Source organism: Tenrec ecaudatus, chromosome X (assembly GCF_050624435.1).
Source record: "Tenrec ecaudatus isolate mTenEca1 chromosome X, mTenEca1.hap1, whole genome shotgun sequence".
NCBI lineage: Eukaryota > Metazoa > Chordata > Mammalia > Afrosoricida > Tenrecidae > Tenrec > Tenrec ecaudatus.
In genome coordinates, this window is record NC_134548.1 from 5,560,798 (window position 1) to 5,570,479 (window position 9,682).

The 9,682-nt window shown below is 52.9% G+C and overlaps 1 pseudogene; it reads left to right on the forward strand.

Moving 5' to 3' along the window:
- The first annotated feature begins 7,500 nt into the window (after positions 1 to 7,500).
- On the forward strand, positions 7,501 to 8,861 carry LOC142433124 (proliferation-associated protein 2G4 pseudogene; annotated as a pseudogene).
- The last annotated feature ends 821 nt before the right edge of the window (positions 8,862 to 9,682 follow it).

Sequence of the window (9,682 nt, forward strand, 5' to 3'; positions counted from 1 at the left end):
AGTCAGATGGATCCTGAGGTCTGTATTCAGGTCTTTCAATGTCTGTATTTCTCTGGAAAATCAAGATCAAGGGAACTTTTGTGCTTCTGCTCCACGGGACGTTTCTGTCCTCCGTTGGCTCACCTGAGGACACCTGCGTTACAATTTGACAGGTGTACACACCCAGTCAAACTCCCCATCTGGTATTGTCCTCATAGCAGAAGGTGCCAGGCTTTCCAGAGGCCAGGCAAGCAGAGCCAGAAGGGAGAGCCCCTAGGCTCTCCACCCCTCACCCTCCTACCAAGTCAGTGACAAAAAGATCAGAGTCCTGGTATTTCACTGTGGCCCACAAAGCAAGTGGACCCCGCCCCCTGGAGGAAACGGAGAGGGGCAGGGGGGTGGGGCTCCCACTTATTCCACACCTCTCCTGTCTCTTCACCATCCCAGACCAAAGTCAAGCTCAAGTCAAGCTTCCTTCCCCGCTGATTCCCACAAGCCCATTCTCTTGTCTGTGGTTTTCCTGGATAATAGGTAGGGACAGTGGGAATCTCTTTCATCCATTCAGGGGCGTCACTAACTCGATAATGCGGCATTTGACAACCTTCAGACAGTCCTAGTTACTCCCGTCCTTTACCCGTGCTTCATTGACTGTCTTCCCTTTGACATTCAGAGCACTGGGCAGCAATCCCTTCCTGTAGATACCCTTGCGGGCCTTGGCGATGCTTTGTTTCAGTTCATTCTAAGTGGGTTGCTGGCGCCTGTTGAGGCGAGGCTCTGCGAAGAACCCGGGTCCTGGGATGGACCTGGCGGGGGATGGCGGAACAACATCAGGGTCTCCTTGCGCAGCTAGGGAGGCGGAGCAGACAGAAACCTGCACACACCGCAGGCGCCCAAGCAAGGGCGGCCGCCACCAGTGCCCACCAGGCTCCCTGAGGGCTGCCAGGACACAGGCATCTCCCAGGTGCCTGGGTCCTCTTGGAGTCCAGGGACCCCGCGGCGGACACGCCCCTCCCCTTCCCCCCACACCAGTGGAAGCATCCCGGCACACATCCCTTTCCTCCACACCCCACTCCAAAGTCACTGGCAGCAACTGGCCTGGAACTACCTGGGGGTGGGCCTGGGCCCGAGTGTCCTGGCCTTGGGTGGGGACTCACAGTGTGTCGTCCAGTTGCTGGGAGACCCAAACCCCACTAAGCGGGAATCGCGACGTTTTCAAAGGCTCAGGCCCCTCTCCTAAGGTGAACCCATTCCAGGGCACCCTGCCCTTCACAAAGAATAGAGAACTCTCCAGTGGCTCCCGCCGGAGAGGCTTCTCCGGGATCCGTTGCGTTAGTTACCGCACTGGCCGCCTTGCGGTGCTGTCTCCACCACTCCGGATTCAGGGATCTGAACCCGACTCCCTTTCGATCAGCTGTTGGCAAAGGAGTTCATGACCTTCCCTCTGTAACATCGCTCGCCCAACTCTCAGGACAGACTGACCCGCGCGTTCAACTGGTTTTCACAGGGAACCCTTCTGCACTTCCCCTTTCGAGTTCTCCTTTGAATATTTGCTACTACCACCAAGATCTGCACCTGGAGGGGCTCCAACCCGGGCCCGCGCCCTAGGCTTCAAGGCTCACCTCAGTCGCCCTCCTCCTCGCTCAGGCTTATCATCTGAGGAGTTAGGGGAACCCCGATGGATGATCGGCACCCACCCTCCAAGGTGGAAGGGAGTGGGGCCCTTCCAGCTCTGACCCTCTTGCATTTCCTGACTGCCAGCGGAGACCACGTGGCCCCGACTCTCCAGCAACATGCCATCCGTTTTTTCAGGTCTGTTTGATTTGACAGGTGAGTTATTACAAACTCTCTATCGGATTGCGACCTCCGTGGCCACTGTCCTGCTGTCTATATTAGCCAACATCTTTTCTGCGGCTTTTGCCTCATTGGGCGCCTTAACCCGTGTTTCGGTCCCCCCCCCCCGCCCCCCAGCAGTGCTAGTTGTGCTTACCAAAAGTGACCCACTAGACATTTGCTTTCCACACCCAGCTCCACGCCAGCCGGCCCGGCTTCCTACCCATTTAAAGTCTGAGAATAGATTGAGATAGTTTAGGTCCCAAGACGTCTAATCATTCGATTTATGGTATAAAACTGCATGTGGTGGGGATGGGGGGAAGATGCCGGAGGTGTTTCTGAGAGCACCAGCTATGCTGAGGGAAACCAGCGACTAGATGGTTCCATTGGTCTTTCCCCTCTATGCGCAGATCAGACGTCTGATTTGGACATCAGGACCGCTGTGGACCTCCACCAGCGTTTCAACTGGCTTCGCCCTGTACAGGTAGGGGTCAACACCTTTCCAGTCCCAATACATGAGCTCCTGCTCCACCTCTCCCACGAGACGAGGGAGACAGGCTGCTGGTGCGTCCTCAGGAACCCATCTTGGCCAGTGGAAGAGGCGGCCCTTCACCTTCATTGCCCCATGGCGGCTTTTGTGGGAGCCCCTGACTCTCCCATGTGTTCGACTCCTTGGCCCGTGTTTACAGACGGGTCGAGCTGATGCCTTAAGCTCACTTCTCTGTGACTGGCATGGCATGACCAGATCATTACCCCCACCCTCACCTCCATGGGGCGACATTAATGGAGAGCACTGAGGACGTTCACACACACACACACACACACACACACACACACACACACGCCCTGATCCCACTGCACCAGAGACTGCCCCCAATGCTCTGGGAGCTGCTTCTTGCTTAGCCCTCCCTTTCTCCAGAGAGTGGTGCCCCCTTCTAGCACCTCTGGGAGACCCGCCTTCCTTCCCCCACCACCCACCACAGGGCACAGGTGCACAGCCCCTGGTGCCAAGACGACAGAGAGAGAGAGAGAGAGAGAGAGAGAGAGAGAGAGAGAGAGAGAGACTGAGAGACTGAGAGAGAGACCGCAGGATGCTCAAGGAAGAGACACCAGGCCTCAAACTCCTCACTAGCTGCTTCTGACTTCGCTCCATCTCTAGCGCAGAGCGCCACACTAGCCCACTAATCCCCCAGCCCCACCCCAGACGCTGCCCACCACATGCCAAATAGAGTGGAGGGGTCACAAGTTAGGAGAGAAGGTAGGGTGGGAGCGGGAGACAATCAGAAGGCACCGTGATCTGTCCTAGGAGGACTGAGGGCCAAGCCAACCTATGAGAGGCCAGTGGGGGCCTTTTGAGTAAGCCTCCAGCCTGCAAATCACCTGGACTGGCAACCCAAGGGAACAATTGAACTTCAAGCTTTGCTGAGAAAGGGGTACCCTGGGAAGAACCCAGGGTCACAGCAAGTTCGTTCCAAGGGTCTATGTCAATGTGTCCTGCAATTCACATTAATTCCCACAGCTAGCTGCTTTCTTCATGGACCCATGAGCCCAGTGACCCACCGTTGAGAGTTGTTCAAGTTTGAGAGATTTTTTTCACTGAGCAGCATAGTATCCCTTCACAACCACCATTATGTCACCACCACCACCATGAGGAGCTCCTGCCCCCTGCATGGGGTTCGCACATGCAGGATCCTGCATACCAAGGCGGCAGCCTCCAGTTCCCTTCTCCAGGTGACCAGCAGGCTGTTGGACGTGGCACAGGCGACCCAGCCTTGGGACAAGGTCTGGGGGAGGACTAGAGGGGATAAGGTCCCCTTCAGAGTCTTCCCATGGGCCCACTGCCCTGAACCATGGTGATCAACCTGTCTTTTAACCTCTGCGCCTGGACAGGGTAGCTGAACAAAGCACATAACAGGCCACCAGCCACTGTAGGGGAACCTCAGCTACAGTCCGGCACCCAGCTGGAGAACCCCAGAGGGGCAGCGCTGCTTGCCTATGACAGGGAAGAGGTGGAAGAGGGTGTCCCTAACCCCAGGGGCCCCACGCTGCCGCCATCTGTCCCAGAGCAGCAACCAACCTCAAGGCTGTCTTCCATCCTGCACTCCCCCCCACACCTCCATACCGCTGCTGGGGCCCCAACCGCCTTCCCCCAACACCAGAGGGGGATTTCTCCTAGCTTGCCAATCGCACTTACCTGCTACCTGTCCAACGCAACACCCCCAGTGCCACAGAAGGGCATCTGAGCAACAGAGAGAGAGCAGGGACTTCAGGCAGGCAGATGGTGTATGGGGACGTCCAGGGGGCCATGGTGTCCAGGGAGGTTTGGGGGAGGTAGGCAGAGCCGGAAGAGGCTGAAGGGTCCTGGAGAGGAAGGACAGGAGGAGGACCAGCCTTATGAGCAAGGAAAACCAGACCCAGGACGGAGGCCTTACCCGCCAGGGTAGGGGGACTCCCACCACCCCAACACCACAGCCCAGGACAGGAGGGTGGAGACAATGGAGTGGCGGGAGCAACCGCCCTCACCCTTCCCCCCTCCGCCCAGCCCCGCTCTGCTGCTCATGCCTCCAGAGATGCCAGGAAGCGCAAGCCCAAGGTAGGGCGCCAGGGCCAGAGGGTGGGGACTTGAACCCCTGATGCTCACTTCACCTCCTGGGGACTGCAAACAAGGCTGCTACTGCTATGATGGCAGCAGAGGTGAAGACGAAGTCCACGACCAGCCCCCAGAGAGGAGTTGACACGCAGTGATGGGCCTCTGCCCCACAAGGAGTTGGGGTGAGGGAAGAGTGGAGGGTGGGAGGAGCAGGGAACTCCCTGGGCTAAGTCCCAGACCGTGGCAGAATCCCAAACCATTCCTCCCCTTTTCCCACCGCTTCCAGGGGACTGCCAACCTGCAACCAATACCGCCCCCTGGAACGGAGGACCGGGTCCCAACACTGGCGCAGCACCACCACCCGCAACCGCCATGAGCACCGGGCGACATCAGGTGTCTGCCCGAGACGCTTTGGACACCCTGGCTCAGGGTAGGATCTGCGGCCCAGAGGCAGGGCTGGGATGCATCGGGCTCGCTTTCTCACTAAACCAGCCCATCGGTAGCAGCGACTGGTGGTGTGGGTAAAGGGCAGGTACTGAATCAATCAACTCAAGCGGATGACCCGCGCTCAGTGGGAATAATTGCAATCCCCCATCCCAGCCAGAATGGGGTTCCAGGGGACACCAGCGCCGCTGGCGGGGAGTAGGCTCTCGCTGAGCCAGTGTAGCAGACAAATCACTCCACCAACTAAGAACTGCCATGCATCGCCCCCTACGGAATTGAGAAAGAGCTATTGATCTGTCCATCCCGTCCGTGTAAGGGCTGCGTGAGGTTTCCCGTGCAGAGTAAAACGAAGCCTCAGGATCCACTCCTGGAAGTGCCCTTCCGTCCATTCCTTTAAGTTTCAGCTTTGCGACCCCACCCCACCCCCCTACAAACAGACTCTGGTTTCCTGGAAGCTGTTCCAGGAGTCAAGAGAATAATGTTGCTGCATCAACAGCCAACGTCGTTTCTGGTCAAAAGACTGTATCTGATCGCCTTTGAACCTCCGATGCTTGTTCCTGAATAATGAAAACGTTCTTGGTAAATGCTTTCGCTCTGGTCTGCCTTACGCCTGTCTAAGAATTTCACCTCTAGGGGCGCAATCCAATACCCCGCTGTCCCTGCTCATCAAGGCTTCGGTTCTTAAAAGCAACAAAATAGAATCACAGGCCTATTCCATTACTCCTAGCTGTGGTAACCAGGGGGACACGGGCCCGCTTTGAACACTCCAATTTGTTCAGAGTAAAAGACTTGGCCTCTGGGGACACTCAGGTAAGGGCATTCGGGTACCGCTCAGAGGTAAGGGGCAGGGACTGTGGTAGATTGCATGGCAGTCTGCCACCTAGCAAGATGCAACCAGGAGCCTTGTAACTGCAGCAGCTTTAACATAAGCTATTGGCACTGGAATTGCCATGGCTGATTGAGTCCCAGCCCTCTATAAAAAGGAGAGAGAGCTAACAGCCAAGTCAAGGACAGTCTTGCCCTCAAAGGACTTGCCTAGGTGTGCCCTGAATGCTGATAGTTGAGGTACATGCTCCTTATGAGCACGAGTCACACCTCTATCATCACGTAGCCAAGTACCAAAGGCCCTAGACATGCTGGAAGCTTTTCTAAGCTAACACTTGGCACTGTGGTAGAAAAGAATCCACTGATTCTGTGAAAATGGAACTTCAGCAAATGTATTCAGAAGAAGAGGAATGACCCTCCTTCATAGGGAGCCATTAGTCTGCCCAAGGGAGGACTGACGACTTCAACTACAGGTTCACACAGATGTTGATCGTTGACGAAACAAAGATAGTATAGTACAGTCATTTGTTTGGCTCATTTTGGTTGTGGTAACAACTCTGATTGTTTATAGAGAATTACAGTCATTGATTCCTGGAACTCATTACAGGGTTCTCAATCATACTTTTATAATTTTCAGATGGGATCTGGTCTCGGAGGAAAAATCCCTGCATTTATAGAGGTCTAAATACAGGCATGTACATTGTAAATATATACATATTATGATGATTGTGCACATATTTGTAGGTTTAGTATTAAGGTAGCACATGGACATTGGGCCTCCACTCAAGTACTCACTCAATATAAGAACACTTTGTTCTATTAAACTGGCATTTCATGATGCTCACTTTCCTTACAGGATCATTGAAGACAAATGGGTGCATAAGCAAACGGGGTGATGAAAGCTGATGGCGCTCGACTATCAAAAGATAAAGCATCTGGGGTCTTAAAGGCTTGAAGATAAACAAGCGGCCATCTAGCTGAGGAGCAACAGAGTTCACATGGAAGAAGCACCAGCCTGTGTGATCATGAGGTGCCCATGGGATTGAGTATCAAGCATTAAAGAACAAAAAACCATATCATTGTGAATGAGGGGGAGTGCAGAGTGGGGACCCAAAGCCCATCTGTAGGCAAGTGGACATCCCCTTATAGAAGGGTTGCAAGGAGGAGAGGAGCCAGTCAGGTTGGAGGGTAGCAATGGTGAAACATACAACCTTCCTCCAGTTTTTTAATACTTCCTCACCCCCACTGTCATGATCCCAATTCTACCTTAGAAATCCAGCTAGACCAGAGGATGTATACTGGAACAGATAGGAACTGGAAACACAGGAAATCCAGGACAGATGAATCCTGCAGGACCAAAGGTGAGAGTGATGGTACTGGTAGGGTGTGATGGAAGGAGAGGGAAAAAGGGGGAACTGATCACAAGGATCTATATATAACCCTCTCCCTGGAGGACAGACAACAGAAAAGTCAGTGTAAGACATGACAAAATAATAATTTATAAATTATTAAGGATTCATGACTGAGGGGGAGAGGAAGGGGAAAAATGAGGAACTGATGCCAAGGGCTCAGGTAGAAAGCAAATGTTTTGAGAATGATGAGGGCAGCAAATGTACAAATGTGCTTGGCACAATGGATGGATGTGTGGATTGTGATAAGAGTTCTATGGGGGCCTCAGCCCACGCGCTCCCAGCCTTTCCTCTCAGCTGCCCGCCAGCTCCTTTGCTTGTTCTTGCTTTAGTTCACGCTCTCCGCAAGGATCGAGGGCTCTCTGAGCACAGGCTTCAGCTGGGAGGGGAGGCGGCAGTAGCAGCTCAGAGGAAGCTGGGAAGATGTCGGGGGAGGCCGAGCAGCAGGAGCAAACTATCGCTGAGGACCTGGTCGTGACCAAGTATAAGATGGGGGGCGACATTGCCAACCGAGTCCTTGGGTCTTTGGTGGAAGCTTCCAGCTCAGGTGTGTCGGTGCTGAGCCTGTGTGAAAAAGGTGATGCCATGATTATGGAAGAGACCAGGAAGATTTTCAAGAAAGAAAAGGAAATGAAAAAAAGGCATTGCCTTTCTGACCAGCATTTCAGTCAATAACTGTGTCTGTCACTTCTCCCCTTTGAAGAGTGACCAGGACTATATTCTCAAGGAAGGCGATTTGGTAAAAATCGACCTTGGAGTCCACGTGGATGGCTTCATCGCCAACGTGGCCCACACTTTCGTGGTTGATGTAGCTGGGGGGACCCCAGTGACAGGGCGGAAGGCAGATGTCATTAAGGCGGCTCACCTTTGTGCTGAGGCTGCCTTACGCCTGGTCAAACCTGGAAACCAGAACACACAAGTGACAGAAGCCTGGAACAAAGTTGCCCATTCGTTTAATTGCACCCCGATTGAAGGTATGCTATCACACCAACTGAAGCAGCATGTCACCGGTGGGGAGAAAACCATTATCCAAAATCCCACAGACCAACAGAAGAAGGACCATGAAAAAGCTGAGTTCGAAGTACATGAGGTATATGCTGTGATGTTCTTGTCAGCTCAGGAGAGGGCAAGGCCAAAGATGCAGGACAGAGAACCACCACATATAAACGGAACCCCTCTAAACAATACGGCCTGAAAATGAAAACGTCACGCGCCTTCTTCAGCGAGGTAGAGAGACGTTTCGATGCCATGCCACTTACTCTAAGAGCATTTGAAGATGAGAAGAAGGCCCGAATGGGTGTGGTAGAGTGCGCCAAACATGAACTGCTACAACCATTTAACGTTCTCTATGAGAAGGAGGGTGAGTTTGTTGCCCAGTTTAAATGTACAGTTCTGCTCATGCCCAATGGCCCCATGCAGATAACCAGTGGTCCCTTTGAACCTGACATCTACAAGTCCGAGATGGAGGTCCAGGATGCAGAGCTGAAGGCTCTCCTCCAGAGTGCAGCAAACCGGAAAACTCAAAAAAAAGAAAGAAAGAAAAAAAAGAAGACCTCCAAGACTGCAGAGAACGCCACCAGTGGGGGTACGTTAGAAGAGAATGAAGCTGGGGATTGAGGTGGGTCCCATCTCCCCAGGCTTGCCACTCCTGCCTCATCCCCTTCCCACCGCACCCCAGGCTCTGTGGAGGGCAGGTCGCCTTCTCCATCCAGGACCACCAGCAGAGCAGGGTCTCCCTGCCCAACCCTGTCCCCCAACCCATCCCTTTCCAACAACAACCAGCTCCAACGGACTCTGGACTCTGGTCTCGGGAGGCCAGGCTTCCCAGCGACCAAAGACTACTCTAAATAGAAAAAAAGAAATTTAATAATAAAATCAGGAGTCAAAAAAAAAGAGTTCTATGGGACGCTAATAAAATAATTTTTTTTAATTCCGTCCATAAAGTTGATGCCGACTTATAACCACCTTTTGGGACAGGGTAGAACTTCCGCTGTGGGTTTCTGAGGCGGTAACTGTTCACGGGAGTAGAAAGCCCTGTCTTTCTTCCGTGGATCACCTGGTGGTTTCAAATGTCAGCTCTTTCAGTTAGCAGCTCAATGCATGAGCACTACGCCACCTGGCGTCTCCGCCTGGGAGAAAAGAAGAGCCCAAATAAAAGCATTGTTTTACACCTGCTTAGGGCAGTCCTTTTCTTACTTAGTTTTGTCCTTTGCACTTTTTAATTGTTTTTGGGGGGTGAAGGGTTCATCATATCATTGAGAGCTCTTAGAGCTGTCATAACACTGCAGAATTCAAACAGATCCTGCAGACATGTGCAATGGCTGCTATGATCAGTTTCAAACCATTTTTTCTTCTTGAACTCTTCAATACCTGCTCCCCTTTATCCTCTTTCTCCAACACCCTTCACCCAGGAACCCATCTTGTTATTGTTATTTATTATTACTCTGTTATTATTATACATGCATATATTTACCCACAACTTACCCCATCCCATATATCCATTCACCTACAATTCTGTTATTGCTCCCTTCCAGTGGGGTTATACAGTAATCATTGCTATCAGTTTTCCCATTCCCCCTGGCACTGCCCCCCTCCACCTTCCGTA